This window comes from Berghia stephanieae, chromosome 8 (assembly GCF_034508935.2).
Source record: "Berghia stephanieae isolate SIO BIC M18660-M18661 chromosome 8, UCSD_Bste_1.3, whole genome shotgun sequence".
NCBI lineage: Eukaryota > Metazoa > Mollusca > Gastropoda > Nudibranchia > Aeolidiidae > Berghia > Berghia stephanieae.
In genome coordinates, this window is record NC_088367.1 from 56,083,476 (window position 1) to 56,093,475 (window position 10,000).

General features: G+C 37.9%; 1 protein-coding gene across 1 annotated transcript in view; it reads left to right on the forward strand.

The window, feature by feature from the left end:
* LOC144978902 (uncharacterized) overlaps window positions 1-10,000 on the forward strand; it is a 296,697-nt gene that overhangs the window by 173,552 nt on the left and 113,145 nt on the right. The gene's annotated exons all lie outside the window — the stretch shown is intronic.

Below are 10,000 nucleotides of genomic sequence, written 5' to 3' on the forward strand. Positions count from 1 at the left end.
TATTGGCTGGAGTCCATGGCTGAGAGGGAGACAGTCGAGTGAATAGCTTTAGTTTTGAGAGATGATATTTTTTTCATTGTAAATCATCTGTCTCTTATGTACTGTATTATCATTTTTTAGCATATGCTTTGTAAACGTTTTAGTGTATTCCTGTTAGTGGGGATCTTGTGCTTGTGTCTGAATGAGACTTTTAGGTGAACTCAAACTGAGTACACTAACAGTGTGCTCTTAGAATCTACACCTTTTCCCTATTTGTAAATTCCATTTGTCTTTTCTTTTCCCTCAGGTTCATTTAATTGTACATCTTGAATGTTTTTACCATCCAATTGCCTTCATTTTTACTGGCGCTGATATGACCTAAAAGTGTCGTAAAACTCTTAAAAACAAACAAAAATGTATTTCATAGGCAGGAGAATGACGCAGATAAAATTCATTAACATTTCATGATTTTAATTATTTTGTGTAATCAAGTGTTTTATTTCCCATTTTCCAAGAAATCCAAAATTATCGACATTGAAATAAAAACCATCACCCCCCCCCCCCCCCCCCCCCCGCCCCAACCCGAACGTGACAGAGTCATTATCGTGATTAATAACGGTCACCTTTGAAGCTTTTAAAATGTCCTTTTTGACAAGTTTTAGTTGACAGAATTTTACGACTGTCGGAGTCAAATTTAATCAGGGAGAGACCATAAATACACTCAACTCCGAGGCGTTAATTGACAGCTAAAGGAGAAAACTCATTCATTAATTGACGACATCTAAGAGGCCTGGTAAGGAATCAATACGTTCACATCAGACATAGAATAAGTAACATTGAAACGTAGTAATTTAAAAGGAAAATAATAAAAATAATAATAATAATAATAATAATAATAATAATAATAATAATAATAATAATAATAGTAATAGTAATACCAATAGTAATAATAGCAATAATAATAATAATAATAATAATAATAATAATAATAATAATAAGAAGAAGAAGAAGAAGAAGAAGAAGAAGAAGAAGAAGAAGAAGAAGAAGAAGAAGAAGAAGAAGAAGAAGAAGAAGAAGAAGAAGAAGAAGAAGAAGAAGAAGAAGAAGAAGAAGAAGAAGAAGAAGAAGAAGAAGAAATTTGTACCCCGTAGCCTCAAAACGTTATTAGGCCGTGATGTATTAAATGCAGCTGCTTAAAAGGAAAATTTGTCTTTAGGGTCTGTTCCAAGGGAAGACAAGAATAACCCAGGCGTCAGCCGCAGTGCAGCGCCGCAGATTGAGCTAGTGCGAGGTGACTTGGTCGAGGCCACACGGCGTAGCGACGGACGATCGAACTCGGTACCTTTCGGGTACGAAGCAAAATCCGTACCGCTGAGCCACGTTGCCCCCAATAGGAGAATGGTCTGTAATAGGGTTCAACAGTCGTGACGTCACTTCCCTCGTAATGATGCATAGTAAATTAGAAACTGGTTCTAAACTATCGGAACAATGCCGGACGCCCTTAGGAAATAAAAGTGTATCCGGAGGAGAAAAACATTATAAATTTGATCATGTTTTGACTTTTATACATTCTGATCACATTATGTCGTGTGAAAAAGTTCTAGTCAGCATGAAGAATAAAAAGTACCGATTTTCTTTGTTTAGTACCAAGCTGCTGGTTTCTGGGCGGACGTGACATCAGACTATTGAATCCTATTACATACTACCTTAAAACCCACACCTGCCTAGCTCTTAGCCATCGTTAAAATGTTTACGATGGCTACGCCTAGCAACCGTTCCTTTGGTTCCACACTCAACAGAAACAATCAAACTAACTGTGGTCTTAACTACCAGCACATTTTCTTCCTAACTGAGGCCATTGGTAACACGTAAGGGTTAACTCTCACTTTATCCAAAAATAATAATAATAATAATAATAATAATAATAATAATAATAATAATAATAATAATAATAATAATAATAATAATGATAATAATAATAATAAATGTTTTTTAGAAATAATGTAAAATGACAGAATTTTACCTTTTGAAATACATTTCAATGGTAATTAATTACCTGGTGAATTCTCATTCGATTCGGCTGAGGCCGTTATAGCTGTTGTCCATGGATGATTTTTCCATTATCAAATTTAATTCTCTCAACGTCCTTAAATTACATGTACAATAAAACTCGTTAGAAAAGAATCCTGAAAGCTTCCAAGACAACTAATCGATGCAATGCGCTTAGCTAAAATATTCACAAAATCCGCCAACCGGATATGACGTACCAAAACACAACACACAAAAACTGTGTGTAACCTTGAACGTTTATAGTCTGATTGATAGAATCTGATGAGAACTTATCATAAAAATGGCTGTCTAAAATACAATAATAAAGAGCTGAGTGACGTCGATTTCATTCCTTCTAGAATAAATCTAATGATCAAATGACGTTTTTTGGAAGCGACTTTTATGTCACTGTCAATAATATTGAATTTCCTGGAAAAGGGGAAGTAATCGAAATAAAAACCCTTAATGAGCCAATGAAAGAAAAGTCATCAAATTTTAATGAATGGGAATAAAATACAGAGTAGAAAGAATTTTTTAACCCTTTACGTGTGGGAATGGATTTTGATTTAACGTGAATTTTAGTAATGCCAACTCATTAGGATTCATGGCCGCTCATTTATACACGCACACACACACACACACACACACACACACACACAGAGGCATATATATATATATATATATATATATATATATATATATATATATATATGTGTGTGTGTGTGTGTTTGTGTGTGTTTATAAACTATAATAAGGACACTCACTTTTTAGTTTGTCAGGACGATCGTTTCAATGCTGGTCGCACCTCTTCGGCTGACGATAATATTATACATGCATTAATTAATATTATCGAGAACTATATCTACATGTACCTACCAACACTCACGTATATATATATATATATATATATATATATATATATATTATATATATATATATATATTATTTTTTGTTAATATTTACCACGATGTTTGAGACAGTCTACATTAATGTTTCAGGCTTAATTTGCCATCGTCAGGACTGAGTTGGTTTGTTGACTGACTATGGCAAATTAAGCCTGAAACATTAATGTAGACTGTCTCAAACATTGTGGTAAATATTTTAAAAAATAATAATTCGCCCCATTACTACATGTCGAGCACTTTTCGTACCATAATTGTATCAAACACGATTCAATATATATATATATATATATATATATATATATATATATATATATATATATATATATATATATAATAGAAGGAACGAAATTGACGTCAGTCAGCTTTTTGTTATTATTTTACTTTCAGACAACCATGTAAATGTGTACTTCTCACTAAATTCTATTAACCAGACTATAAACGTTCAAGGTTACATATAATTTTGTGTGTTGGTAGTATATAATATATATATATATATATAAGATGAACTTGTGAGAAACAGATGATGTGAGAATTTAAAGCCGGGGTCAGAAAATCAACAACAACACCATCTTGATGAGACGACATGACGTCTAATGCGCGATTACATAGTTTGTTTGTTTTTCACCAAAGCCATTGTTGTTACCTGCTCGATGTACTTGTTTTACACCTGAGTACGGTGAAGTAATGCGAGATAATGAGAGACTTCTCACAGAGATCGTCTATATTTTTCCCACAGTAGCACTCAAACAAGCCATTACAATAAAAGAAACGAAAGAAATCAAGTTTTATATAGAGCACTAGCCTCTAATCGTGCTCAAAGAGCTTTACAAAGGGTCCCTGGCCAACAGTAACACTTAGCATGTTAGACGAGACATGACGCCTGTTTTCAATATTACATTTTATTCGGACAGAGACAACGCTGTTAACATCTAGGTACTCATTTTACACCCGGGTTGGTGAGAGAATTTGAATAAAGAGTTTTTTCCAACTATCCTCCCGCTCAGAGCGGTACGGACTCGAACCCAGCAGGACCTTCCGATCTGTAGGCCAGTGCCATACCGCGAGACCACGTCGCCACAAATTAGAATCCCTTGACTTGTGCCAGTCACCCCAATATTCATCAATTTGGACGGTTGACTGTCAGGAGTGAGAGGTCATCGAAGGACCTTGATTAAATTGGGTGAGTTGAGTGTGTTTATATGTGTGTGTGTGTGTGTGTGTGTGTGCGTGTGTGTGTTTGTCCCCCAATTTGTCAAAGTGCGTGTGTGTGTGGATGTGTAGACACAAGTGTTAATGAGATTTGACATACGGGGTAGCGGGCGCGCGCGCGCGTGTGTGTGTGTGTGTGTGTGTGTGTGTGTCCCAATTTGTTTAAAATGTGTGTGTGTGTGGGGGGGGGGTGTCTATTGTGTGATGAGTGTTTTAGTGTAGACACAAGTGTTAATGAGTTTTGACACACGGGGTGGCGTGTAACCAAATTACACGCCACCCCTTTTCCTGTCACCCTCAATAGCAATAGATAAGATAGACCAGCTCGAATAAATAAATAAATAAATGAGTCAAAGTCAAGAGACTTGCTGGTCAATCACTTACAACGATGAAACTGTTATTTTCAAGACTTCGAGTCGTTGACAAGTTGTTGCTAGTGTCAATGATGAAAACACTGTTCTTGGAGGTCGATTCATCCAAAGCCAACTGTAAATAAATAAATAAATAAATAAATTGATAAATTGATAAATAAATTGATTGATTAATTAATCGATAAATTAAAATAAATAAATAAATAAATAAATAAATAAATAAAATTCCTTTTATTCATCCCATAGGGGAAATTTGTCTCCAGGGTCTATTCTAAGAGAAGACTGTAAAAGCCCTGACCTCAGCCACAAATAGAACTAGGGCGAGGTGATTGCTCAAGGCCACACCGCGCAGTTAGTGGGTATTCGATCTCAGTACCCTTCGGGTACGAAGCAAAGACTGTACCACTGAGCCGATGTGCCCAATATTTTAAATCATAAATTTAATCACGCTTTGACTTTGACAAAAGTATATTTGTAACGTTCTACACAAGTGATTTACGTCAATATTATAACGTTATTTTAAAGAACTGCTGGAGACAAAATAGCTTTAACCAGCTTTCGTGAATGACAGTGTCTACGTACACGGTAACCGGGCACCTAGCCTGAGGATCTACGTACACGGTAGCTCTGGTAACTGGTTTGCCGCTACAATACAAGCTATGGATGGACCTCGCTATGTATATGTGTGTGTGTGTGTGTGTGTGTGTGTGTGTGTGTTATTTTAAAAAATCAAACAATACAATATAACCCATTAAAGGCGAGATTCAAGGTTACCATGTATGTTACCGTTACCGTGTACGTAGATCCTGAGGCTAGGTGCCCGGTTGGTAACGAAAATAATGATACCAAGATATCTGCGATATTCTTCTTTATAACGAAGCTATGCATCTTTAATTGAACCCCCCTAAAACTTAGAAAAAGCGAAAGGCAATTTCCAGTCACAACTTTCTTATGGGCGAGTTGGGTCACAATTTGACTCCCACTGCAGCTGCTCACTAAACTGCCTAAAGTTACCGTGTGCGTAGGCACTCCGTTCGTGAATATGACAGAGAAGTTGTTACTTCACACCTTCTACTCTTCCGGTTCCAAACTCATTGGAAGTATCTATTTTACCAGTCTTTCGGAGGACTGATATTGAATAGGTTACCTATTGAATCATAGGACGGTTTAACTATTAATTCAGTAGCAGGATGTATTGGCAGGCAGATTCTTAGGATTACGGGACGTAAAAGAACGAGAGTGGATGATCTGTATTGATGACCAGCTTATGTTCAGAGTAGAACATAAGATACCATCCATCACTTGGCACCAAAAGATCAATGACACAAAGTAAGTATCCAGTCCTCCATACGAGCAGATTTGACACTTCCAATGAGATTGTAACCAGTTGTGTTTAATTTTTACCTCACACTTTTGTTCCCTACTGATACTATGATTTTAAGCAAAATACTCGCAAAACTTGCCCGCCAGATGAAACATACCGACACACAAAAACTATGTCCATTCTTAGATTATGTTCAGTTCATATCTAGTAAACATGGTATACTATTTAGTGAGAACTAATCACCCAATAGATAGTCTAAAAACAATATCAAAGATCTGAGTGACATCACCTTCATCCAGTCAATCAATTCACCCATAACCCAGGGACAGGCGCCAAAAGAACGGTAAGACCAACTGTCTTCTCTCACACCGTCGACGACATGGACATGACCTGGGAACGAGAGTTCATCATCGTTTGGTGTGAACGCAATCTTTGGGTTGATACAAATAATTTGGCTGTTGTCATCGTCGTCTGCTGCACTCGCTCACTCACTGATCAAGTTTGTTATCGCCAACTTGTGAGTTCCTTGCATAAATTATTGGGGATCTGTCGAATGACACATCCCTCGTTCTGAAGTCTGAGGCTGTTCGCGATAATGAATTGCCTGTCACTTTCGATTGTCTATTTGCTGGATCTTTAATTGCTTTCTTTACCAGACAGGTGAGACCTAATCGGCTTCAACAGACATGACGTCCCTTCCTCGTAATGAAATGACGCATAGTAACTTAGTAACCGATTCTATACTATCGAAACAACGGCGGACGCCTTTATGAAATACTTCTCCGACGAGCATAAAAGTGTATCCAGAGGAGAAAAACATTATAAATCTGATCATGTTTTGACTGTTATACATTCTGATCACATTATGACATTTGAAAAAATTCTAGTCAGCATGAAGTATAAAAAGTACCAATTTTCTTTGTTTAGAACCAAGCTGCTCATTGCTGGGCGACATGATATCAGACTATTGAATCCTATTGCTTTCTTTTCCAGAAAGGTGAGACCTAATTCCGCCGCTATCTCTATCTTCCTTCGAACAGCGTGACTTAGAATCAGCCTTGATTAACTTCCTCTCATCACTCTTCTTCCTCTCGTCAGCGTGGCTCAGCAATACGGTCTTTGCTTCGTACCCGAAAGGTACCGAGTTCGATCACCAGCCGCTAAGCTGTGTGGCCTTGAGTAAGTCACCTCGCCCTAGCTCAATTTGCGGCGCTGCACTGCGGCTTACGCCTGGGTTATTCCAGTCTTCCCTTGGAATAGACTCTACAGACAAAATGTAAATATGGGATGAATAAAGGGAATTTTATTTTATTTTATTTATTTTATTTTCTTTACACTGCATAACGATGTTACGTGTACCCGCAGTGGAAGCTGGAAACGATTTCGACATTCTTCCAAAAACCAGTTAGATGTCGTTAGTTAGAAATGAAAAAAAAAAAACATATTTAAAAAGTTGGCCAGTAAAATCGTCCCTCAAATATCAATCGATTTATTTAAGTGACCCTCATCTTGGCAAAAACTCTCAAACCTGAGACTTAGCAAAGTCCTACCTGGATACCTGGATGCCTCTCTATAGGGAATGAGATTAGCGGAAGAGTAGCGTCCCTTGATTGGACGTCACTGGTGGAGAAGTTATTTGTAAACAAACCAACTACAAGCCAAGCGCTCCAAATACAAAATTTATTATTCATATTTCTGTACAAAAATGCATAACGTTGATTATGATATGCATTTTTGTACAGAAATATGAATAATAAATTTTGTATTTGGAGCGCTTGGCTTGTAGTTGGTTTGTTTACAAATAACTTCTCCCCGGTGACGTCCAACCAAGGGACGCTACTCTTCCGCTAATCTCATTCCCTATAGAGCTTTTAGACTTGGTGTAGTCTCCTTCGCTCCTCCTCATCTATTAATGATTGGACCAATTTTTATAACTGAACTTGTTTCCTAGGATGTTACTTATCTCCAACTCTGCTTTGAATTTATTCAAATTTTTTGCCGATACTGTGGTTTCTTGCAGTTTATTCCAGTCTTCATTAAAGTCCCAGGCTTGAGGGTTTTTACAAACACGAGGGTCAGTTAAACCGGATGATATTTAAAGGACGAATTTTCTAGCCAAATTTTTTTATACGAAATTTTCCAGAGTTCGGCAGTAAACTTGTTAAGCCCCCCCCCCCTCCCCCCCCCCCCCCCCCCCCCGCATCCCGCCCACGCGTTGTGTTTATACTACAATTAAGTGGAGACGGTTTGGATTTGTTTTGACTAGATACCATTGCGCCTCAAATATATTTTTGCACACCAACGATCTTACGTTGCTTTGCTTTTATTACCGTAAACTATGTAATCAAGCCATTATAAACCGGAAATATACTGCTATGAAACCGGATGTGGGCAGATATGGACATGGTTTATTTAACGCTTTTCTTTTCGGACAAAGAATAATAAGGTTTCGGGTTTTCCCGATAAGTATTTTGGTATAAGAATATAAACAAGCTTGGGTTTTCCCCTATAACTTGACGGGGGTTATAATAATAACTATGGTTGATGTTAGACATAGTTCGCTTTGATGGTCATAGTTTTTGTTATAGTTTTGATATCGACAAATATTTAACCACTTCTTGATTGAACTGCGACACCGGGATGGGTGCGTTTTGACCTATCATGAAAAACAGAGAGGTCAATTGATTGATTTGCGACCCTGGGATGGGTTCATTTGACCTATCATGAAAAACAGAGAAGTCAATTGATTGATTTGCGACCCTGGGATGGGTTCATTTGACCTATCATGAAAAACAGAGAAGTCAATTGATTGATTTGCGACCCTGGGATGGGTTCATTTGACCTATCATGAAAAACAGAGAGGTCAATTGATTGATTTGCGACCCTGGGATGGGTTCGTTTGACCTATCATGAAAAACAGAGAGGTCAATTGATTGATTTGCGACCCTGGGATGGGTTCGTTTGACCTATCATGAAAAACAGAGAGGTCAATTGATTGATTTGCGACCCTGGGATGGGTTCGTTTGACCTATCATGAAAAACAGAGAGGTCAATTGATTGATTTGCGACCCTGGGATGGGTTCGTTTGACCTATCATGAAAAACAGAGAAGTCAATTGATTGATTTGCGACCCTGGGATGGGTTCGTTTTGACCTCTCATGAAAAACAGAGAGGTCAATTGATTGATTTGCGACCCTGGGATGGGTTCGTTTTGACCTCTCATGAAAAAACAGAGAGGTCAATTGATTGATTTGCGACCCTGGGATGGGTTCGTTTGACCTCTCATGAAAAAACAGAGAAGTCAATTGATTGATTTGCGACCCTGGGATGGGTTCGTTTTGACCTCTCATGAAAGATCGGGAGGTCAATTGATTGAATTGCGACCTTGCTTTCGGATCGCAAGGTCCTGGTTCGAGCCTCGCTCGGCGCATTGTTGAGTCTCTTTACTCAGATTCTCTCATCGTACTTAGACGGTTAACAGCGTTGTCTCTGTCTGAACAAATTGTAATATCGCCTAACAGGCGTCATGTCTCGTTCTACTTGTTACGTGTTGCTGTTGGTCAGGGACCCTTTGTACAGCAATTTGAGCACGATCAGTGGTTATTGGGCTCTCTCTCTCTCTCTCTCTCTCTCTCTCTCTCTCTCTCTCTCTCTCTCTCTCCTCTCTCTCTGTGTGTGTGTGTGTGTTTGTGTGTGTGTGTATTCGCTGTCTCTGTAATAAGATTAAACCAATGGGTTATAATTTATGAAGAGCCGTTTTAAATTAAGATTCTCATGAGCTGGACGTAGCGAAAATTTAAAGTTAAAACGTGTGTGTAGATAACTCAATAAATCTGCTTTCATTCTTTTCTTATTCAATGATATAGAAGGAACGAAATTGACGTCAGTCAGCTTTTTGTTTTTTATCATTAGATAACCTGTTAGTGATTAGTTCTCACTAAGTTATACCAATCAAACTGTAAACGTCAAACGTTACACGTTGTTTTGTGTGTTGGCATGTTTAATCTGGCTGGCGGATGTAGTGAGAATTTAAACCTAAACTGATAGCATCGACACAATAGGACTGTAAACGTTCAAGGTTACACATGGTTTATTGTGCGTTAGTATGTTAATCTGGCTGGCAGATGTTTTGAGTATTTCACCTCAACGCATAGCATCAATAT